At 38.9% G+C, this 24,892-nt stretch overlaps 1 protein-coding gene across 4 annotated transcripts in view; it reads right to left on the bottom strand.

The window, feature by feature from the left end:
* MYLK (myosin light chain kinase) overlaps positions 1-24,892 on the bottom strand; it is a 224,104-nt gene that overhangs the window by 179,300 nt on the left and 19,912 nt on the right. For 3 of the 4 annotated variants that reach the window (XM_061370055.1, XM_061370056.1, XM_061370057.1), the window contains exon 2: positions 17,422-17,563. The exons of the other annotated variant lie outside the window; for it this stretch is intronic. The gene's annotated coding sequence lies outside the window, so the exon portion shown is untranslated. The remainder of the gene's footprint in view (positions 1-17,421; positions 17,564-24,892) is intronic. 4 annotated transcript variants of the gene reach the window in all.

Raw genomic sequence — 24,892 nt, 5'->3', positions numbered from 1 at the left:
AAGACTAAGAGGATTTAGGACAGACATAATTGCCCATTTTATTTATTTTTATACAAAGTAGAAGCTGAGACTGCTAGTCTTGAAGTGACTTGCTGGCAAACGATTGAAGAGTGTCACAGATTTTATTCCTTGCTTTGCTTGCCACCGACATAATGTAAGATCTCACACATGGACTCACTGACAAGTATCTTGGGGTGCTTGCTCCTCAGAATTAGAGAATACAGGTTTTCTATACAGTTGTATAAAATATGAGGGTTCTATAGTAGCTGTCTTGCAGGAGATAGTCTTCACCAAAAGGCTAGCCAGGCACTGGAAAAGGCTTCCCAGGGTAGTGGTGGAATTGATGTCCCTGGAAATGTTCAAAAACCGTGTAGATGAGACTCTTAGTGACATGCTTAGCGGTGGACTTGGCAGTCCTGGGGTAACACATGGACTTGGTGATCTTACAGGCCTTTTCCAACATATCTAATTTTATGATTCTGTATGCTTCAGTGTTTTCTACTTGCTGCAGGGATTTAAGTGCTGATGGCTTCATGTAGGAATATGATATAGTTGGGCAAGACAGACAACAAACCTAAAGTAGAGATTTTGGACCTCTAAACATCTCTTCCAAAGGGCTGACCAGCTTCCTGACAGAGCAGAGCTGCACGATGGTGGTTCCTTAAAGGTCAAAAGGCAAACAAATATTCTTATATTTGAGGAGGAAGCAAATTTCTTCATAGATAGAAGGAATCAAAGTAAAAATTTCATCCACAGGCCACTTCTCTGCCAGTCCTGATCATGATGTGCTCAGGTTGCTAGGATTTGTTGGAAATTTTCCTGTACATCATTATGAATAACAGTAAACAAGAACAAAGCTTACACAGGAAAAGTTTTAGCCAAGTTCAATATGATTGCACTTCTGAATCAAGCTAATCATGAAAGTAGGTTTTCACACAGGGCCTAAATTGTTCTCTACATTCTTGTAAAAAGACAGACCAGCTGAAGGCTGGGATATTACTATTTTAATAATTATATGCCAGGCCTTAATTCTGTCAAGGAATAGACCTAATATCATTATGTGCTGCAAGTTCAACACTAATAGTCAAAACTGGCCATGTAATGAATAACTTCATACTTAGCTTTAGCATTTAACCTGCCTCAATTTAAAATTGGGATAATAACTTGCATTCAAGTCTTAAACTGAATGGCAAGGTTCCCCTAACTTAACAGACTTTTGATCATGCCTTTTGGCAAACTTCATCAGCTACACTCTCTCAGATTTTTGTGCGCAAGACATCCACCCAGAGAAGCAGAAAGTATTCTTGCAGTAACTGGAGCTTGTTGGAAGAGTATTTAATGCAACACTCCTCCCAGAACTGTTCATTTTGTTTTAAAGTAGCAATTGTTTTGGAGGACTACAGGATTTAGGTTTTGTTGGTTTTAAATGTTTAAATTCTTTGCCTTTATGCCCTAAGTTTTCAAAAAGTGGTACTGATAACTTTTCTGATGTCTTGCTGCATTTTTTAAATATTTTAAATTTACTTTGGGAAGGCCCTGCGGTACCTTATTTTTGTGGGCTTTCTTTTAGCCAGATTTCTCCATGCTATGTGTATTTTAACTGCTACTTTCTTTAGACTGAATTGCTGCCTATGTTTTAACCCCTCTTATGCAGAGCTGCTGTATCTTCTGCACGGAGGGTTGGGATCACCAGAGCCCAAAATGCTGTTAGAGGCAAAACACTTACATGTCATTTAAATAACTGTTAGATATACTTACTGTTCCACCAATATAAGGATTTTAATTGTGCAAAATAAACTAACAACAAGCTCCTCAAAGACAGGTAGCTTCAAGAAAATAGGTGAATGCTAAAAAAAAAAAAAAGAAACATGACTACTTGGACGTCTCCAACCTCTTCAAGATGTCTGTGCTGTTAAAAAGTTACTTTTATTCCCATTCTTTGGAGACCACCAAGCTGATTTTGAAGTGTAATCTATGGTAGGTTTTTTTTAAATAATTTTAAATCATGGAAAAAATCAGTTGGAGATTTTTATTGTTAAATAAATGGAACAGGTAAATGCAAAGCACATAAAGCATACCACTATGCCTTCTAGTCTGAAAATAACCAGCCACTTTTCCATAAGTGTGAATCCTAGTTAATGCTAGTGTCTCCTTAAGGACTTTGTTGCAAGCTTTGTTGCTTGCTGCACAGACTTGCTTATTCATAAAGCTCTGTATGAATTTGCTGAGTGCAATTAGATAAGTAATATTAATTATGCACACTTAGACGGAAACAAAAATCGAGCAACAGCCATGGAACAAGGATACAAAATCATAGTACAGCTTTAAGTCAGAAGAAACATGGTCCTGTGAAGTCTTCAGATACACTGTTATTTGCACCTGACTGCCTGGAGACCAGTAACGAGTGGTGTCCCTCAGGGATCGGTGATGGGACCGGTCTTGTTCACATCTTTGTGGCTGACATGGACAGTGGGATTGAGTGCACCCTCAGCAAGTTTCCCGATGACACCAAGCTGTGTGGTTCGGTCAATATGCTGGAGGGAAGGAATGCCATCCAGAGGGACCTTGACACGCTTGTGAGGTGGGATGATGCCAACTTCATGAAGTTTAACCATGACAGGTGCAAGGTCCTACACCTGGATTGGAGCAATCCCAGGCACAGCTACAGGTTGGGCAGAGAAGAGATTCAGAGCAGCCCTGAGGAGAAGGACTTGGGAGTTTTGATCAATGAGAAAACGAACATGAGCCGGCTTCAGTGTGCGCTCGCAGCCCAGAAAGCCAACCATATCCTGGGCTGCATCAAAAGGAGTGTGACCAGCAGGTTGAAGGAGGTGATCCTGCCCTTCTGCTCTCATGAGACCTCACTTGGTGTACTGGGTGCAGTTCTAGTGTCCTCAACATAAAAAGGACATGGAACTGTTGGAACAAGTCCAGAAGAGGGAGACAAGGATGATCAGGGGACTGGAGCACCTCCCGTATGAAGATAGGCTGAGAAAGTTGGGGCTGTTCAGCCTGGAGAAGAGAAGGCTGCATGGAGACCTCATAGCAGCCTTCCAGTATCTAAAGGGGGCCTATAGGGATGCTGGGGATGGACTCTTCGTTAGGGATGGACTACTCATTAGGGACTGTAGTGATAGGACAAGGGGTAATGGGTTCAACTTAAACAGGGGAAGTTTAGATTGGATATAAGGAAGAAATTCTTTCCTGTTAGGGTGGTGAGGCACTGGAATGGGTTGTCCAGGAAGGCTGCGAATGCTCCATCCCTGGCAGTGTTCAAGGCCAGGCTGCAGAGAGCCTTGGGTGACATGGTTTAGTGTGAGGTGTCCCCGCCCATGGCAGGGGGGTTGGAACTAGATGATCTTCAGGTCCTTTCCAACCCTAACTAATCTATGATTCTATGAAACAAATCCTTTGCAATATTGTTGCATCCGAATTAAGTAAATGTTGAGGAAAGCAAATGCTTTAATGTCATAACTTGGAAAAAGACAATACTAAAGAAAACCTCAGTGGCTTCAGATGTTGGAAAAATGTACTTACTTCTCTGGAATGAACCTCTAATACAAAAAAAAAAAAAAACAGCAAAAATCCTTTTTCTGCTCTTGTGAATTTTGGCTGTTCTCTCTGTATTCATATTCTTTCTTTATGCCTGCAATGACATCACCCAGTAACAGGGAAAATGGAAATTCATTGCAAGCTTAATTCACAGTCCTTTAAAGGACACATTATCGAAACTGCACTGAATTAATAAATTTACAGGAATGGGGCTGGTATCTTCATGAGTTTTATACACATTATTTACAGGTCCAGACACACATGAACAGCAGAAAACACAGTAACTGAAAACATAATCATTTGCATCCCCTTAACCAGAAGAAGGCTATACCATATTAAAGTTTGAACCTTAAAAGGAAGAAAAAGAACATCAGATCTTTTAGTAGTTTGAAAACTGATAAGACCATAATTTGCAAAAATGTTTTAATCTAGAATTTTCATGTTTATTGCTCATAGTAATTCACTGCTTTTCCTTTTATTGACTACATAAAATAATACTGTTCATCTACTGGTCTTTGGGGATTTCTGAATCCATTTGAACAGCAGCTATTCACGAGGGGGGACTGGAAGGATTACTATGATTTGCATCAGTTTTTTGAAGAGGTACAATTCCTTTAATATAGCCTCTTAAAGGAAGCCTGTATTCTTTTTATTGCTCTGTAGGGAGGGCACAGGGAAGGGAAGTCAAATCACAAAACATAGCACTTTCCTTTAATCAGGATTTAAATTAATCAGAGCTGAGCCATGTCTGGTAAAAATATATGTCACTCCCTGTATAGAAACAAATCTGAACCACTGCTTGGCCCTATGAGATTTTTAATAACTAGAAAAATATTGCCTTTTACAGTGAGTTCCCCAAACAACTGTTTTATTTCTTCCCTGAAGAACAGTGAGAAAAATTGTTTCCCACTTCTAACAGCAAGCCTGCCCACAGGAGAGCCTTTCCTCCCTCCCCATTGTCTCAAAATTCCCAGACATGCAAGTATACAGTGCATTTTCATATCCACAGATAATGTGCCACTGCTTTATCTTAGTTCTTTAGCCATTCTCTTTAGCTCTAGCTCAGACCTAGACTTGGTTTGGTGCCTTGCTAATGAGTTGAGACTTGTGATTAGTCTAGTGCAGTATCATGTGCCATTCAGAGCTAACAGGTACGGAAAAAAAGGTACAATCCAGCTTCCTCTTTTCCTTTGTAAGAGCTAACACAGGTTAAGATGCAGAAGTGGCTGCTACACATAGAACTTAAGAAAATATACAGAAAGTGTCATGAGACAACATGCTTGGTAAAAAAGTAAGCACCTTGGCCAGAAGCAGATTATTCTGTATGTATTACCAAGGAATCTGCAAATAGAGAAGGTAGGAATGTTAGACAGCAGATTCACATGTAAAGAAATCCCTACAGATTAGTCACTGTTTCAGTCAAGCTTGGTGGTGTTCGGTTTATGATGCCCTCTAATAATGATTACAATTCACCCTAAGATGCATTGAGCACAGAATTTTAATTATGGGTACCCATCTCTTAAATTGGAACTCAACAAAATTTTCAGGGTTACTGCTTGTATGCCTGAGCTTTGTGAACACAGATGAAGCCAAAAACTGTTTGAAAACATGTTGACCATCCCCCTTCTCTCTGGATATTTCCAAGAGACATACTAAAAGTCTGAAAGAAGAGGTATAGAGACTGACAGCATACATAGAAAAGAATTTGCCACCTTCCTGAAGATTATTTGCTCCTTAGAATGCCCAAGAAAGCAAGAAGCCTTCTACATATATTGCTAACTGCAATTTATAAGCCTAAATTCTTCTCCACTGTGGCAGTCATACTATTCAATTCCTATGGGTCTGAGAGAGACCAAGGCCATTTGCAAACAAAGCAAATAAGGTAAAGTTCATAGCTTTCACTCAGGATGATTTGCATAGTTTGAAATAAACACAGTCTTCTGAAATATGGTTACTTGAAAAAAAAGAATGTGTTTACATGAAGAGCACTACACAGGCCAAGTTTTCATTCAATGGTGGAAATACCGTACTGTTACTCTTGAAAATTTTGCATAATAAAGCCTGATTGCTTTTCAGCCTTTTTCCCCTTCAAGCTTGGATTAATATGTTCTTAACTAGATGTTATATAGGCTTACCTGCAGCTGATATAGGGGCAACTGCCTTTAAAAGACTGAAAATTACTCCTAAAATAAGTCCTTTTTGCACAATACCATACATGTTTTCATTATCAGTAGCTGACTCCTGAAACAGACTGAGGATAAAGAGAGCTTATTCTTCTTCTGTGTTTCAATTTGAGTATGAGCTGAGGAGTGAGGCATTTTAAAACACCACCAGTTTTCCCAGAGCCCTGACAGAAAGAGACAGCAGGCCTTCCTGTGGCTGACACACCTAACAGTAATACTACCCAGCTGCTCTTTGTGGCTCTCTTCAGTCAAATTACTATTATTCTTTTTAAAGGTCGTGGCTACAATGGACAAAAAAAAAAAAAACCCAAACAAAACAAAACACCAAGTCACCCTCATTAAGCTTCAGTTTTCCCTAAGTTTCTCTGTTTCACTCAAAAAAAAAACCAAACTAACAGAAGTGTCCCTTGCTGCTTCTACACAAATCTCATACTTCAGCATATTCATTCTAGGCAGACACGCTTCTGCTTGCTTACTGTTAATATTTTTGACCAAAGTCAGTTCTCAAATACTGCTGAAGTGGGATTAAAGCTCAAAAGTTTGTCTCTGCCCTGTGCTCTAAGGCTGGCTTTACACTCCCATTTTCTCCTGGGTTACTTGCGCTACAGTACAGGGATTCTAGTCTTCATTTGGTCCATGACTCTTTCAATATGATTTACAGGAAGACAGCCTGCTTTAACTCCAGAATTAAAGCAATATGGTAACAATAGAGAAGTTAACTATCAAAGTCACACAGGCTCTTAATGAGGTTTTGCCTTGGCACCAGTTAGAAGGATGCTTTATAACATATCTGTCCTCCAAAAATCAGACTACACTTATTAGCTTCTTCATAGGTCTTCAAATAGACTATAACAGGACCATGAACTGGAAGTTTGAAATTAATTCAAACTAGGAACTGAGAACTTGTACCAAGTTCAGAGTTAGAAGAGATTATTCCAATCATTTGGTCTGAGTTTGGTGGGACACAGCCCAAAGAAATCACGCGAGAATTCCTCCACTTATTTAAGATCCTTTAGAGAAGACATCAGACACCCTAAAATGTCTCTAAAGCCATATTTATTTTTTTGTTTTTCAGATCATTAAATATTTTGGCATCTCGGTTCTAGTGAGAATAAAACTCTCCTTCAGATTCCAACCTTTGGGTCTATTTATACCATCAGTAACCTCCCGTCCAGGTAGGTACAATTATGATCAGAGTCACATTTTTAACAGACAGATTTTTTAATCTTTGTCTTCAAGGCATTTTTACAGACAACTGATCACTCATGTCTTTGCTGAATCTTTTCTGATTTCAGCCTCTTTCATAAAGTGTGGCTACTAGAATTGGATGTGGTGTGTAACTGTTTCTGCAGTGTTACCACGAAGCAACATCCCCACCTCTCTCCCCCCTGATGCTTCTTTACCTTCTCTGTGTCTCAGTAAGGGCTTAATCACATCTCTAGCCTACAACATCCCAATGACAGTCCTGATTTCCTTGCTTTTCTAGTACTAGCCCAAAATGTTTCCAAAGCTGCTTTCTCAGATGCAGCATCCCATTTTCTGTGACTCGCATTCTGCTCCCATACACATGATCTAACACATGACTGTTAAACATGAGTTTGCCTTGCAATAAGATCCAAATTAGCACATGTAATATGTCCTCCTTACAGTATTGGTTAAAAAAACAAATACAAAACCAAACAAGGAAAAACCAACCAACCAACCAACCTACATGGTATGGCTCACTATGTCTTGCATGGTGTAAATAAATACTTAGACTTAACCATTCACGTAGAAGCAGAGCATCGTGTACTGCAGTCAGGGTACTTTTGATATAAGGCAGTTTCCCCTCAGATTTTAGTAGAAGCAAAGGTCAGGAGACATTAATGGATTTGTACATGCTGTATAGAAACACTGATTTGAAACACAGTGTGGATAAAAATAAATACTGATTTTGATCCATTTCCACTGACTCTTGGAAATGGATGCTGTGTTTTTACTGATGTATTAATAAATGAAGAAAATTCAGCTCTGATGCAGTTGATGCCAGTGATGGATTTATTTGGAGCATTTAGCCTGCTAAACACATCAGGCCTAGCTGATATAAAAACCATCCCTAGAGATGTCACTACTTTCCCTTCCAGAAATCCTAAGAAACAGCTAGTGAATGATTAAGGGATTTTCCAAACACATAATTTATACAAATCTTCTATTGCTCCATCCTAATGACAGTCAGACAGGTAGCAAATATCACAAACTGGGAAAGAAAATTTCAGCAGAGAAAAAGAGGAGGGATTTTGCTAAAGCTGTTTTCTACTGAAAAGCTCATAAATGGAAAATTATTTGGCACCTTTGTCGGAGCTGAATTGGCAGAGTAGGATGGAAACCAGCTCTGTATCTCATTACTGCCTCTACTATCACTAACTGGAAACTCTGGAGAAAACAGGCCCTTTTCTGTTTAGATACAGCCATGCTGTTGCTGTACAGTGTGTCTAGCTTTCTCTTTCCTTCTTTCTTAAGACGGATGACATCTGCATAGAAAGGCTCTGTCTTTTTAAGGCTTTACCTACTGCTGCTTATTTCCTACCTGACATCTATTTGTGGTATCATAGGCATTTTCTAAATAATGATTATAATGTCTGCAAAGGATGGATCAAATGCCACTATACAGATACATGTAATTAAGTGTTCCTGACTTAATTTCAGTTTAACTTGGTATAGCATATATTTCCATTATGGTTAAATGCAGATACGTCTGGCTTTCTAGAAGAGGACTCAAAATTAATATGTATTACAAGCAATATCAATAGCTACCCAACTTTCAATTAAACCAAAACAAGACCTGGATTTAAGATGAGCTGTAAAGTTCGGGAAGAAGCAAGATGAATAAAAAAACCCCTCTGCTTGCATGTTAGGATTCCCCAGAAATAGATGACAGGAAAAGAAATCAAAAGCCATCATATGTGCTTGACTGCAGTAAGAGAATTATTTCTAAATAGCTGTGCTGACAAAGGAAACGTAACAGCTACTTTAACAGAACAGGAAAAGTGTTCTTACATCTCAGGTAAGCTTAATCAGGGCAGTACAGTATTCTACAGACATATCCAGGCCAGTTCCAAAGCTAAAATAGCAGCACAAACATGCTAATCCACTGAACTAATTATCACTCTTGAGACCTAAGCCAATTTTTTCAGGTGTTTCTTGTATAAGATGTATCAGGACAGAAAGCAAAACTGTGGACTTCCCCCCCCCCTTACTTTTCTAGGTTGGGAAATGCAGTTTCTATACAGGAGCGGCAGGAATCTGAATTCCATCATTATACTGTTTAGAGCCTGACACTGGAACGACAATATGGCCTAGCAGGCAGAACAATCAAGTAGTAGGAATTCAAACATCTGACACTATATCTGTATAAAACCATTTTGTTTTTCTTTACTATTTTCTTCTTTTTATCTTTGGCTTATGTATTGAAATTCAGTGCAAAGAATCTGTGTGCTTGTACAGAGCCCCGCACAATAGCATCACAAGCAGTCTTTTTCAGTGCAACAAAAAAATACTACATCTTTTGTTTCCAGGTTCTCACAGTGGGGTAGGGCTGTGCCTCACACGTAAAGATGTCTGGAAAATTAAATACTATATCCAGATTAACGGAGAAGAAAACAAAAGCTTAAGTCAGCCATATAGCACAAAAGAGCCATAGTGTCTTCACACATCCAGCCTTTAGCTAATCATTTCACAGCTAACACTGGAAATTAGCCCCCCACCATCTCTTCTCTCATGATTAAGTTGACTGATTTCCCTTAAAGTCACACACACTCAAAGGGCACATTTGTTACAACTGTGCTCTGTGCGTTCAGACAAAACTATCTCCAGTCAGATTGGGCTCTTTAGACACAGGGAGATCAAACAGCTCGCAAAATCCTTTGATGGAAATTTAATTCTTTAAAAATATGCACAAGGTAATTGAAAACACATTTTATGATATTTCAGATTATAAACAGTAGATCACTGGCTGGGTTGAACAAATAACATTAAGCCTTTTTCTTCCTTCTGAGAAACCACAGTGCTGGGTAGCATGAGGCACTGATGTGTCGCCTGTACCAGCACAGGGAAACCAGTGCCTATAATGAAGAGCTTGTGCTAGGATGCAGATTGCACCCAAACAGAGGAAACTATTTATAAATATCAGTTATTGTTCATTCAAAGCCTTTTTGTGATATTGGCATGTTTTTCCAAGATCTAAACACAAGGTCTGGATTTACTACATTCTCCCTTATCCCTAGCACAAGCCTTTGGGAAAAGGCAAAAATAAGTCTCCTTTGCTCAAAATCTCCAGTCTTATCATCAGTTTTATGTACCCTAGAATGCAGAGATAGTAAACATTGTGAGATAAAAGTTCAAAGTGTAAAATCCAGTTCAAGCTTTGCTCACTTGATACTTAAATCTCTTTGTCTTTGCTAGTACTGCAAAACAAATCTATAGTCATGCTTTATAAAACAACAGCTACAGAGGCAATCATGCTGCTTTATCAATTCATTATCACACCAAGATCTGTTTGGTTCCAGTGCTAGTATTTTGTGCATTTGCTACATGAACAAGGAAACTCTGAACAGCATATGCTATGGACAGTCCAAAACTTTAGCACTTCATGCTGCTAGACTACTCTAACTTTGCTTCTATTTGTGCAACAAGGCAGAGCCTTGTGTTAGGTGTCAGAAATGCCACATGTAAGAACCGGACAACAGAATTCTCTTTAAGTTCCTCTGAAATAGACAGGCCATTAAGGGGCTGCGGTAGGATGAACAAGGACTTTTCTGGCAAAACTATTTAAGAAAATGGTACCTTGGTCACAGCTAAAGCATTTCATGAAAAGATAAAAGCTAGTCCGAAGGAAGTAATTTCTCAAAGAAAAAAAAGTGCAAAACCAGATGTAATTTACTCCGAAGGAATCAGGACCCAGGTGTCCCCAGGTATTCAAAGCCTGTGGGAAACTCTGCTTCAGACACTGCCAGAATCACACACTAGCTGTGAACTTCATGTCTTCAACATGACTTAATGTATGAGAAGTGCATGGGAAGTGTCTCAATGCATTTAAAAAGTCTTTAAATTGTAAGACTGTAATGAGTCTTTCTCCTGTCCTTAAGAGTAATAGAGATAGGGGAGATCCAGAGCTATCTGGGGTTCCTTCTGTGCAGAACCACAGAAAAATCTGCATGCTCAACACACTAGGAGTCAGGCTTGATTTGAGTGCACACTGCTCTTCACTACCTATTTCATTTTTGACAGACCCTGTGAATAACTCAGTCCCTACACTTTCTCCTCCAAGTAGAGATTAAATTACTTCTTAAAAGGAAACAGCTATAACTTTTATTGAGAGTTGATACCTTATTGACAGTTTATGATTCATTTCATCTTCCAAATCAGTGGCCCTTGAAAATATGGAAGTTTTACTCCTGAGTTGGTTTGAAAGCTCCTGAGTGAGAAGGTTTGAAAAGTGGGACAAGATGCAGCCTTTCACAAAGGTAAAGCACACCTTGTTGCTTGCGTCAGCTTCCTTGCTGCTTCAGCCACAAATGAGAGAGCCAAGACAAATGTTTGGTGAAACAATGGTACTCACCCACTCACTCTCTGCTTCCCCTTCTGCATACTTATGCAGAAAATAGTCTATTCATTGTGTGGGGGTTAAAGAAAGCCCTTTATTTTATGGAAAATGCTTCTGCAGCTCAGAAGCAGCAGTTGGTGTTTAAACTAAGGCTTCCTGGTTTGTTAGTTTCACTAGAATACATACAGTGGATGAGAAATCTATGAATTTGACATGGTAGGGTATCATCCATGCCTTAAACCAATGCTTCGTTTTGCTTGGGTCACTGAAACAATGTGCTGTCCTTTGTACAGCAGGAATAAGAAATTAACATGTGAAGGCTAAAAGGCTCCAAGCTTCCATAAAATCTTTTTAAGGGGTTCATTGTCACAACTGAACTTCTGAAAATTGAAACAATCTAAAAGGACATTGCGATGTAACAATAAATCCAGCTTTAAAAGGGGAGCACTCAAACTGTGAAGGAATTGCAATTCATTATGTAGGGAGGCATCTGCACCTAGGTAAAACCTAGCAAACCAGTGGTAAGGCAAAACTGAATAGGCTGCTTATTGTTCTACACTACTACCCTTTGGTGAAGTGAAAGTACAGAAAAATGAAGTCTTTCCTCCTCACAACTGAAGATAGAACAATACAAATCCCAGGACAGCATTGACTTGTTAAACAGTTTCTGCTGGATCTATTTTAAAGCTCTAAAGACTTTGAAGTGGAATTGTAAACTCAATTGATTTCAAACAAAAGGCTAATGTAATCCACTTTCAGCACCAGTACCATGCTGGCAGTGAATACATCCTTCTCAGTAATAGAAATTACTTATTAGGGTTTAAGGCAATTCATTTCAGTGTTTTCAAGTCACTTAAGAAGTTGGGTAGGAATGGATCTTGGCTGAATTCAGTCCCAGGGAAACAAAGACAATCTCTGGTCCTGTTTTACTGGGGAAACAGCAAGGCTTCCAGGAACACTAACATTAATATCTGACACATTCATGTCAACTGCTTTCCAGGTATTAGAGTTTTATATGCTGTGAAAGGTCAGAAGGTCAGCAAGATCAGTTAGGGCAGTAGCAGCATCAGCTTAAAAAGACTGAGAGACTTGTCAGATTCAGACACTGGAAAATGAATGGAGAGTTGGGAGATACTGGCCACCCTTAAAAATTTTTGTAACAGTTACAAGTCATGAAAATGAGCCAGTTTAGGAGTTTATGGCAACAAGATCAGAAAAATGGAAAAATATCTAGGAGGGAGAAATGACCTGCTCATGGCCTGGATAGGTCTACAGTGGGTAAAAAACTGACTGGATGGCAGAACCCAAAGAGTGGTGGTAAATGGTGTCACGTGTAGTTGGTGATAGGTCCCTAGTGGTGCCCCTCAGGGCTTAGTGTTAGGGCATGGTTTAGTGGTGAACTTGGCAGTCCTGGGATAAAGGTTGGACCTGATGATCTTATGGGTCTTTTCCAACCTAGTTGATTCTATAATTAGAATAACATGGGACAGACAGTGGAGTTACCAATTGTGAAGAGTTTGAGAAAAACAGGACAAGTGGAACAGAGAACAAGTCAAGATTTTAAACCTTTCCAAAAAGTTTCACAGCCATTTGGCCCCTTCTTTAGGAAAGTAGGTGATGCATCAGGGAAAGTAATAACTCAAGGCAGTGTTAAACTAAACAGATTTAAAGTGGGCCCTGACATAGTTTTGCATGCACACATGAAAGCCCTACTGCCCACTTCACTGTGGTTTTGAATATCTAAACAAAAGGTAGGGTATGTGTTAAGAGACCCATGGATCTGGAATGGAAAAACCTATAGCACCATTTTTGAAGGCCTGTGCTTGGCAATGGGCACCGAGAGCAACTCAAACCCAAAAATGATTCATACTTCCTGGGGAACTTCCTGTTCAAGGTGTAATGAATAGAGCTAAGACAATTTTGTCCAGAAACATATTCTGGACTAAATCTGCTCTTTGACCTTCCAGGCCTATCAGCAAAACACTGCAACAGCATTAATGTCCATATGGATTTGGACAAGGAGAATCTGCAAAGGGAGAGAACAGTCTAAGAAGATTTTGCTATAACTAATTATAAATATTCATATTAATATTCCTGTATTATGTATAGTTTCCAATGTCTATCTGCTTTCGACTTTTGGAGAATTGACTTCCATGTGAATCTAAGAGTTCTTCTTACTGGATAATGTATCCATGCAGAAAATCTTGGAAAGCTTTACTACTTTCCTTTTCTTACTTTCATACCACTTGACTTCATTCCAGACTTTGAACTCATTCCAGCTAGCAGTCTTTTCCCCAAATCATGATACCAAATTCTTTTAGCGTAAGAGAAATTTGAAAAATATCAAAAACTACCTGTAATTAAAGCAATTATGTCAATGAGTGTGATACAGAGAAAGGAGATTTTTAGATGCCTTTTAGAATGGTTTTTTTAGCAGCTGGAACTGCCTTAAAATAAAAGCCCATACAGGAAATTTCTTCCATGATCTCTAACTCAGATGAGCACAAGCCCACTTTTAAATGGCACACCAATTCCTCCTGAGCCAGACTACATAGCACCAGTACTCTCCCCTCTCAAACAAACCATTTTGTTCTAAATGAAAAGTAGAAATTATTCTTTTGTCAGCAACAAAACACAGCATGAAATTCCATATCTCATAACCTTCTACTTATCAGTTAGGAAGCATACTTAGCCTTTCCTCCTTCAGGCTACATAGGTAACAAACCAAATCCAGCAAGTAAGCAAACCTTTTTACATGTCAAGAGTGTCAAAGAATTCAGTGAGCATGAGATTGTCAGCAGGCAAATACATGACTAACTCCAGTTGAAATGTTATGCCAAAGGTCCATTTTCCCTTTCTCTTTATTTACTTCATACTTTCCATTGTTTACTGCTGCTCAGCTATAGCTAATATTTCTTTAATTTAGCAGATTTGGGCTGCACAGGTACTCAGAAGCCAAGTGTTTAGCTCACCTTGTGCTAAGACTGCCCAAGACAATACTACTCACCTTCATTACATCCCCTCCCGTTTTCCCTGCTGCTTTGATGCACAATGAAACAGTTAATGTTCACCTTTAAAGCTGTATCAATGCCACTAGAATTAGCCATCCATTGAATGCATGAGAGGAATTTGGACCTCAAGGCTTATTGTTTCAGGCTGCCAGCCAACTCAGGTGACTATTGCTGCACCAGGTACTGCTGTCTTTGAACAGTTTCTTCACAACTACAAAACCTAGAAAGTTAGCTTGAAAACTTCATAATAGTAGAATATAAATGGTACCTGTCTAGCCCCCAGACTTTAGCTAGTCCTTTTTAAGAAATCCTGGCTCACTGGCTTAGAAGTCCTGTGTTTAATCCACAGTTCTTTCATTTTCTGAGGACAACATTTTTCAGTGTGACATCCTTCTTTGGAAGGCACAACAATTTCCTCAGCTCCCTGAAGATGGCTTGCCTAGAGTTGCATACATTCACATTGCATGCAGGCTGTATTTTAATATGCATGGCCAGGGAAGAAAGCAGTTACCTCTGCACCCCAGAGGAGTGTGAAAGCTGGAATATTACAGAGACCACAACAATATGCAGTGAGCCAGAAAGGAATGAGAACTCTTTCTGGTAAGAACTTTGTGATTTCCTATTGATTGTAGTGGGAAATTTCCAAGTTCCTACTCCCAGTCTCTAGGACAACACCAAAAATACACACACTTTCTGAGCATACCACTACAGAGGCCAACAAACCAGTGCACCCCTGCAGCTTCACTGCACTGGCTAACAGTGAATGTGACACTGGCATTGACCTGGAATTCACTCATGGCAGTTACAGGATTCAACAACCAAAATCTAGAACAACAAATTCTCACTTCCCTTTTGCCCATGTGAAATGCAATTGTCTGTCACTTGTCAAAGGAGCCTTACAGCACTAAAAGTTTACAGTATTGCTTCCTTCAAATTCACAAACATGAACCAGAGCTCCACACTTCTACCCTTTCCATGACAAAAGCAGGAAATTCCCCCCCCACATTATTTCAAGGTAGGAATACTTAAAACTTTAAGTGGACAAACAGGCTAGTGGCTGGAAAGAAGCATGGGTCCTAACTAAGAAAGCAATAGCTACATCACCTAGAAAACAACAGTAAATAACTTCAATAAGTAGAAGTGGAAAAACCTTCCAAGATGATTAAAGTGACAGCAAGTGAAGCTGGAGTGTAATAGATGCTGCAAGCGATACAGTACAGAATTAGAACCAGGACCTCACAAAGCAGTAACTCACAAAATTCATGGAACCACAATGAATAGGTAACACAGAGAAGTTCCTGGATGTTGCTCTGGCAGAGATACTGTATACCTTTATGTATGAAGACAGGAGTACACAATAAATATAAGATTGTAGTCTGATCATTAAGTGGAACATTATCAAAGTATCATGTCTGTAAATGGAGTCAGGCAGCCAGAGATGTTGGAAAGCAAGCCATAAAAACGCCCCACTGTCTCATTCTCATGCATATCCTATCTCCAGTGACCATCAGTAGCACTCGCCTTGAGAAATAAAACAAAGCCAGGGTAAGCTTACAGCAATTCTTTCCCAGATACACCATCCTGACTTCTGGCAATCAGTAGTTTAAGGACTTAAGAAGCCAGACCACTGGTGTTTCATACTCCTCAAGTTTAATCTCTATGAATTTAACCTCTTCCTGAACCCATTTTGGCCTTTGTGACACTTTATCGCAGTGAGTTCCACAATCAACAGCACATGTCTCATACTGAAACAAACAGAAAATTAAGAATTGTTTTAAGCTTTTTGTCTGAGTTTTACTGAGTTCTCCCTTTATGCAAAGGAAGCTGTGACCAATTATTCTTTGATACCTTCTCCACACCGTTTTTAGTTTTACAACACCCTCAGCCATCAACCAAGATTTCTTCTGAGCTGAAGAGCCTTACTTTATTCTCTGGATCTGTGGATATCATTCTCTACCTCTGATCTTTCTGCTTATCTCTGAAACCTTCTCAGTTCTATCGACCCTTTCCAAGTTACACTCAGAGCTGTAGGTGCAATGTCTGAAAATGCTAGAATAAATGTTTCTGGTTTATTCTTGTATTATAAATCCTTTGTTATTTGCCTACCCCAGAACTACAACTTGAAAGAATTACTATCCATAGTAATGCCAAAGCCACTTGTTCTACATAAGAATTTAAATTACATTCTCCATTAATATACTGCATGGGGATTCTCAAATCCTCAGTTGTATTTATTAACACAATACATTTCTGAGTCAATCTAGAATTTACACAGACGCCATGCTTCACACCACAACCTCTCCCTAATGCTGTAAACATAGGAAAATGCTCATTCCACTTCAATAAAGTTTTCAAGTAGAAAGTTGTTTTGGGAATAAAATATACTATGATTTAGTCTCATGTCATCCCTAGCACTTACAACACTTGACAAAGAGCAGAGACAAAAAGATTTAAAAAAAACCCAAAAACAAAAACCCCAAAACATTCACTCAATTTCTTGAAAGTCAACTTATAATGAATAGAAGCCTGAAGAAATACTGTGTGCTTGATTCTCACCCTCAGCACTCTTGCTTTCTCCCCTCTTCCAAGAGCATGATATGGGTACATAAATCAGTGGCCTCAATTCTTCACACACCCCCCTCCCAAGTTAACAGAAAAGATGAAAACCAGCTGCCTTCTAATTTGCCTCTGTTTTAAGAAAGGGATTCCCACATTTATCAATATTTCATCTAGCTATTTTTTGGCACCCACATTTTCCACATCACTCAGAAGAAGAGGGGTGACTAAGGATGGGAGGGACAAACATAAATATAACCCCCACAAAAAAAGGAGAAAAACCCCAAACCACTGGTGTCAGGTTTCACAGTGGGGCACTTCCTTTGAAAGATTGCTCATTGTCTTTAATGATTTTTTTCCCCTTGCAATATGACTAAGTCATTTTCTCATTTTGAACAACCAGAACAAGAAAAACTAATACAGATTCCTTTGGAAGTAGAAGAAAGCTCCTAATTCACTAGTTCTTTAAAGTTAACCAAGACAAAGATTGACCAGTATTAATAAACTCTTAAGAAACAAATAATCATTCAGTATATACCTCAAAAGATACTTGGAAAAGACCGTTTTTTTCTCACCCACTGAGAGCTTCCAGGTTCTGTGCATGCAACACTGGCTTCCAAAACCACAACTGGCTCAGAACACTTCTAAGATACCAAATCCACAGGTAGACTACTGCTTGCCTGCAAGTGAGAGAAAATTATTACCAAAAGCCTTTGGAAGGCAGAACTGTAGTTTTATCCTGGGCATAGAATATGCACATATACTCCTTCCACAGCCCAGCTAAGGTCTCTGCCAGCTCCTTGGTAACTGACTGTTTTGTTGACTAGACTGCTAGAAAACATTAGGGAAAGAAAAGCTTGGCTTGGCAGTAATGCCCTGAACTCAGAAGGCATTAGTGAGCCACTATCTGTTTCTGTGGGAAGGTGTAACTACAATGACCTTTGTCAAGGTACTTCATCTTTCCAGGACAGAGTTGCTTGTGTAAGGATGGCACCTTTGCATTTTTTAGTGGAAACTCCTTAGCCCAGGAGCTGTGTCTGTTACTGCTTGTACAGCAACATGAAAAGGTTTCTAATCTTCAGTCTAGAGAGAAGTTGGACCAGCACTTGAAGTATCAACTCCTACCAAACAACCACATTCACCTCCTCCTTCCCATTCCCCTACTCCCTGTTCTCATATTCTTACCCTTCCCTTTCTAACTCTAGCATTCACCCAAGCACGGTGGGAACTGGATCAGGACTGGAAATAAAAATCACATTACACTGAAAAGGACCAGAATTTGCAGTTTGAGTATCTGATTCTATTCCAAGATGCAACATTTCGAAGGTCCCTCCTTATTGAGGTATACATTCTAGGTTAACATCACCATATTCCTTCATTATTTAAGAAGATGACAGTGTGGACAGTGTGGAAATGGGTCCACTATGCCAAATTAATGGCTAATCTCAACTAAAAGCTGGTAGCATGCTTCACTGACTAAGCCAAACCTATCTTTGTGTGCAGTTCAGCAGTCAGTTAATGCGCTAGTATGAATGATGTTTTCTGCAATATCAGGATAGATAGAACATCCTAACACACAATGCGGTAATAATTTGGTCAAAGAATGGTAAAATTTAGATGGCTGCACCTTGTCTACCAAAGTGACAACGGGATGTACAAAGAGGTAGAAAATGCCCATGTACCGGAAAGGGGAGACAACATTACCTCCTTCTGGACTGTCAGGCAACCTTCCATTCTCAAAGAAATCCCCGACATGACAGATAAAACTCACAAGCTACAACAAACCAAGTTCCTTCTGCATTGATATACGTTAGACAACTGGATTGTCAGAATAAGAGTGTAACATTCATTTCCTGTTTGTTAGAGAAAATTTTATCTGACAGGTAAGTATGATTTTTCTCAGCTTTTTCACCCATGTCTTTATAAAAATCTTTCTAATAGTATTACCTATTATGGGTTTTAAAAAACAATATTTGTATTCACTGAAACTGAATTTAAAGTAGCAAAGATTAAAGGTAAAAGGCACCCCATTCTTATGGAAGCAGCAATCGGCCTTAAAACAAGCATGAGCATGACAATGCACTTGTCATCCAGCTTTATAATACATTTATCTAATATCCAAAAGATACAAGAGACACCTTTAGTGAATTGCACTGATAATGGAGATGTCCACACATACCTAAGTAAAGTATCAAAACAAGGGTCATGTCAAAGAGCTTTCCTGGTGTGGAGGACAACAAAGCCCAGCTATAGAGATTGTGACAGTAAGTCTGCTCAGACTAGGAAATTCTGAGATTCTAACTCTACAGGAAGCTAACCCAAACCAGCATGTGGATTATTTCTGTCATTACCCATTTTGTAACAGACTTTCATAGACTATAGGTGTAATTAGATGATTTAATATGTATTTTCTTCATAGGCAAGCATTTGGGTGCAGAGAGCCAAACTGACATAAACAAAACACAAAGGCAAGCTCCAGAGCAAAAACTAGGCTTATACTACTTTTGACTCCAGCCAAACATGTAATGCTCCTTTCATATTCAAACAGAAATTACCCGGATATTATAGACGCAAACTGTTGCAGAAGCTGTACAAGGCATGCAGAAATTTCAAATGCAACTATATTCCTGCTACTATAGGACTTTCAAGAAAAAAGATATGCCACAATGAGGAACACAACATTGAATGATATTACTACTTTTAAAAGTACATGATTTCACAGTCTTTAAAGTTGGGAACACTGGTCTTTTATACTCCAAACAATTAGGCAAATACTCTATAGATACCATGTGGAGTTTTCAGAACATGCATCTTTAGGCTCACAGAATATAGCAGAGATGTAGGACATTTTGAATTCCAGGAAAGATCAACAAACAGAGATTTTCACACCAGAAAAAAGTCACACACACAAATGAAAATGTGATAAAAATGTAGCATTGCTTGCTGAGAACTTGGGAAGTTCAGAATCAGGATGACAGAGACAGCTTCGTAAACTTTAAGTTTGAATGCAACATCCAAATGTATAAGCTGTGAACCAGTACCACAGGCAGACTGAGAGGTCACCAGTTTTGGGAGAGGCTGTGAGGTCTTCATTTTACTAAGGGATGAGGGTGAAAGACTGAAAGCTAATAAACTGATAGCATTGTGGCAGAGTCCCAGAAATGTTAGCTGGAAAGGATCTTTCCATATCAGTAACCCAATATCCCACTTGAAGCAGAACTGCTGTCAAACACCAATCAAATCAGCTGTGGTTTTGTTCAGACAAGCCTTAAACACCTCCATAAACAGAGGTGTCACAATATTTCGGAGTAACCAACCCAAGTACTACATTACCATCCTAAGATTCCATGTGAACCACTCAAGTTACAAGTTGTGGACACCACCCTTCATTTTTCCACCTGCCACTATTAAGAAAAGCTAGTCTGTTTCATCTTTGTAACTCCCTTCACTTAACTGTAGGTTGATATTTGATTGACAGCTCAGTAGCAAGACTATATATGAAATCTCTGAAAAATCTCCCACTGGAGTAGGAGACTCCAGAGAAATCTCTTTGGAACAGAAAGTGAGACTGGATCTTCAGTGTCCCACTAATTTACAGAATTTAATATAAAATACAATAGTACAGTAGAGAACAGCATCTTTCATTAAAAGCAGAGTTTAGTTAGAAGTCACATTTTTCTTCCATCCTACTTAGAGAGAAACCTTTTGCCGTAGCATCTGCGATTCCTGGATCGTTCCAACTTGTCCCAAGAAGTAACATAAGAAATTTCAATGTAAACTTATTTTTGTCCTTAAGATAGGGGTGGGAAAGGGGAAGAATTTAATGAGTATTATCTGCTATGTTGGCACTCAGAAGGGTTCAGACCGAGAGGGGAAAAAAAACCAAAACCAAAACAACAACAAAAAAACCAAACAAACAAACAAACAAAAAAAAAAAGAGAAAAAAACAAAAAAACCCCAAAGCCATGGGATATGTAAAAACTGATTTAAACACAAAATACAGTTGCTGCAGAAACATCCATTTTAAAATGTATTCCCTTCCAAGTTTGTTGCAATCATCATGGTCTAAGTTAGATACCCAAATTTATGCTATTACAGGACATTTGTAGCAGCCTGTTTCCTTAACGAAAACAAACACACATTCTAACTAGAATAGTATGTTAAAAGTTAGCGGGGTCATGCCAAGACATTGCACTTTCACAGTTATTTGCCTTTTTTCCCCCTCTGCTTCTGAGCACCTTTGGGACATGTCTTCATAAAACAGCTATTGAATCAACACACAGAAAATTAATATTTTGCCCTATGCATTCAAATTACTTTAAATTACTTTAAAGGTAAAATTCGGGCCAACTAATCAATTTAGGGGAAAAAAACAATCCATTTACCGTACTGAAGCCAAAATTCTTCCCTAGGCAATTCTCCCTAACGCCAAAGGTCAATGGATTCAATGCTTACATAATATTTCAGTTCAAACCACTTGTGTTCTTAAAGGGTAACAGGCTAATGATCAGATCCAGACTGGGTGCAATTCCAAAGACTCTATATGGTCTCAAACATCTTGAGAAGAATAGTCATGGTAATGGTAAGTGCCAGCTAATCCATCTATAACATGAAAATGGTCATGTCTGAGAGTTGTCTAAAAATGGCCATTCTCAGAGAAATCAGTATTTCCATACTGCCTCAGTCTTCTATGTATTGAACTTAAGCTGCTAAAGAAGCACAAAGAACTTTTCTACTGTCTTTCTGTGTAATTTTTTATTACTAGGTTGCTTATTCGCTTGTATTGAAAAAATTCAGGTTCAAGAACTGCTGCAGTTTTATTTAAATAAAGATTACTTTTTTAAAAAAGAAGATTTACCATAATTTAGGCAGACACATGACTGGTATGCTTTTCATCTTAGAATATGTTCTTTACAGCTATAACTTAAGGGGCTTCTTATTTTCAGAGTACACTTAGCTAAGAAAAATCTGCAGAATGGCAATTTTGAAAAGAAAAATGGAAGAACTCCAACACCACAGTATTTGTAACATGAGACAGGCTTTTTTCTAACCAGGGCTTGACCCTGCTTTTCAAAGGGAAAAGCATCAGTTATGAAAAAGGTGATGCTTAGTGAATTTCTCAATGGATATAGGATGATTAGGACAGTGGGCAACATGAAATACCTAATGTATGATGCTACACTTACACTGAGCTCACTTTCAAGTAAATGGTTCAGTTGCATAGACAATGAAAACACGCATACTTAAATCCCACACTGGTATAAAGCTGTGTTTGCTTCAATATAGACAAGCAAGGGGTGCCTATTTCTTTTTCTAAGAACACCTGAATGCGGTTTTTAACAACTGTGACTGTCAAAGTGAAAATGAGTGGAGAGGGCATGTAAAACCCAGAAAGCAGGAGCTGGAAGGAAGCAGAAGTCTGTCAAGCCAATTATTTGTGCAAACCCTTGTTTTTCTCCTTGCCACCAATTTCCCAAATCCAACTAATAGGCAAAAACATCAAACAATAAAAAGCCAGTATCACCACTGGAAGACTGGTATCTTCTATAGAGTTCAGCTGCAATGGTATTCATGTTCCTTTAAGCCTCTATTTGAGCAATATCACTATGGAAACAGATCGGTGATGCCCTGCACCTTATCAGCCCTTCTCTATTTAAATCCTTTTCTTGTGTTTTCAACAAAGCCATTCACTGAACCTCAACTAATGCAAGATTCTGTCAGGGGTGAGGTTTACATTTGGTTGTGGGTTTGGGTTTTTTTCTTTCATTACCCTGTCTCTTCCAGAAGGTTCTTTCCCCCACTAATACAATCTGACAAGTTTTGTTTGATTTGCATCTCCTCGGTCCCTAGCTCAAAATATTATGGCTGTATTTGTTGCCAAAGAGATTCTATAGTCTTTATACACCCCTCCCCAAGTGACATAGTTTTCAATGAAAATTCCACTCATTCAACAGCAACTTTTTCATTTTGGTTTTAGCTGCTAAGAATCTGCCTGCATCTACATCAGACATGCCTGTAAGTTTTCACTAGAGAATTCCTAGGTTAGAGGTGTAAAGGGTTACATCTTTGTAATACCAATGGTTTATCAGTTCCAGATGCACATGGAATCCCAAATCCTGTGTTTACAAATTCCAAATATTAGAATACTTTTGGGGAACACAGAACAGGAGGGGAGCTGGGTAGCTTCAACATTGTTTTATGCAAATGAAAGAGGGCAAATCTGGGTTTGCAAATGCTACAGACTCTACAGTAGTAAGTGAAATACACATTATAGTCCTCCATCTAAGTAGATACAAGCCAAACATTCTTTAACCTTTGAGTTTTTTGTAGTAATGCCATAACTGTAATTTAAAACAAGGCTACAAGAGACATCTTTAAGGGAATTTTCTGGTACTATCCAGTGTGGGGGGAGGTGGAGTCTTACCAGTTCACAAGAGAGCTTTGTGAAGAGGAGGATGCGAGTTATAAAACAATTTTATTGTATTTGCCTACTACCTTCAATACTATGGGTCAGCTGAAGAAGTAGAAGATATGGCAACACAGTAGCCTAAGACAGGCTGTTGCTCTGAGTTCCCAAGCTGGACTGATATAAATTGCAATTAACTATTCAAATGTGCTTTACGATGTAGAGCTATATCAAAACCTCCTTATGACTTTCACTGGGACAAAGCAACTATATGCATGTTAATGCTTTAAGCAAAGGTGAAATTGGAAGAAAGCCTACAACTCAAAACATTCCTCTCAAACCTTTATACAACTCAAACTTTATACATTTAACTGCACTATTTCAAGGCTTTTATCAAGCAAGTGGTCAGATAGAGGCAGGAGCAATGCAATCTGCAAGCAGTACTCTCTGGGGTTCACCTACTATTCCAAATAAAAATAAGGACTCTTAGGAACCTCACCGCAAACCAGTTTTTCATGTTGCTGCTACTGCAAATTTTTATTTTCTTTACTCCTGTCATAATATACAACCTACCAGCTTTTCCTGACATGTAAACTCCATCAGTAAAATGTACCATGTTTCAAGTTATATTTCCCCTGATCCTTGCACATCTTATTTTCGTTTACTGAGGAACAAGTTTGAGACAGGCAAAGGAGATAGCCAGGTAGAGGACCTGAATACTTAAACAAGCTTTGTGTTAAGTCCTTCAACCCAAAAAAGCTAACCACTCACATTTTTTCTATGCATCTAACCATGGAACAACCACCTTGTTTCATATTTCCACACAGATCGGGAACTTGCCATTCTATTTCAGCCCATACCCAAGAGAATCATGGCAAAGCAGGTAATGTCCCTGCTCCAAACTTATTGGTGTTGCCTCCCTAGAGTTGTGACAGAAGCAACTTAGCTCATAGAGAGCTTATTTTTTAGAGGGTTACTCAGATACCCTGTGCTAAATTCTACTGATGTTCAATGGAACATAGATACTTCTGAAAAATGCTACCAACAGAAAGCAAAGAAGTTAGAGAACAAATAACACCCATTCCAGCTTCATCCCTAGTGCACTAATGGAAAAATAAAAACAAAACATCTTTTTTTATTTATTTTTAGGAACTACTAGAATTAGCACAAAATGAAGTGTTATTTTGTGTTACCCCTCATATTCTCAGACTGATCAAACTTGGTAAGTGTGATGGGCGGTGTTTGCTCATCAAAGTGAGGCAGCTAATACTCTGCACCACCTTATCTTGCCATTGAAAGACTAAACACACTGCTGATTTTCAGTGACTTAAGTCATGATATAAAATGAGGAACTGGGAAGTACCATGCCAATTTCTTGCCACCTTTCTCTATGTAATATGAGGGCATTTCTAGGGACTGTGAGCATAAGACCATCAGTGCCCTCCAACCTCCTCTTGCAACAGATGGCAAAGGAGCATAGCAAGAGGTCAGCTGCACCTTTGGAGGGCAACAACTCTACACGCAAAGCTAGAGTTTTGCAACATAATTGGGTTAACTTCCATGTCTACATACCTTCTTGGCTCATTTGCTCACTATAAACATC

Source organism: Neopsephotus bourkii, unplaced genomic scaffold, assembly GCF_033783945.1.
Source record: "Neopsephotus bourkii isolate Nb327-2 ecotype Australia unplaced genomic scaffold, CSIRO-AGI_Nbou_v1 NB_1526, whole genome shotgun sequence".
NCBI classification, from domain to species: Eukaryota; Metazoa; Chordata; class Aves; order Psittaciformes; family Psittacidae; genus Neopsephotus; species Neopsephotus bourkii.
This window is presented reverse-complemented; position numbering and strand designations above follow the sequence as displayed.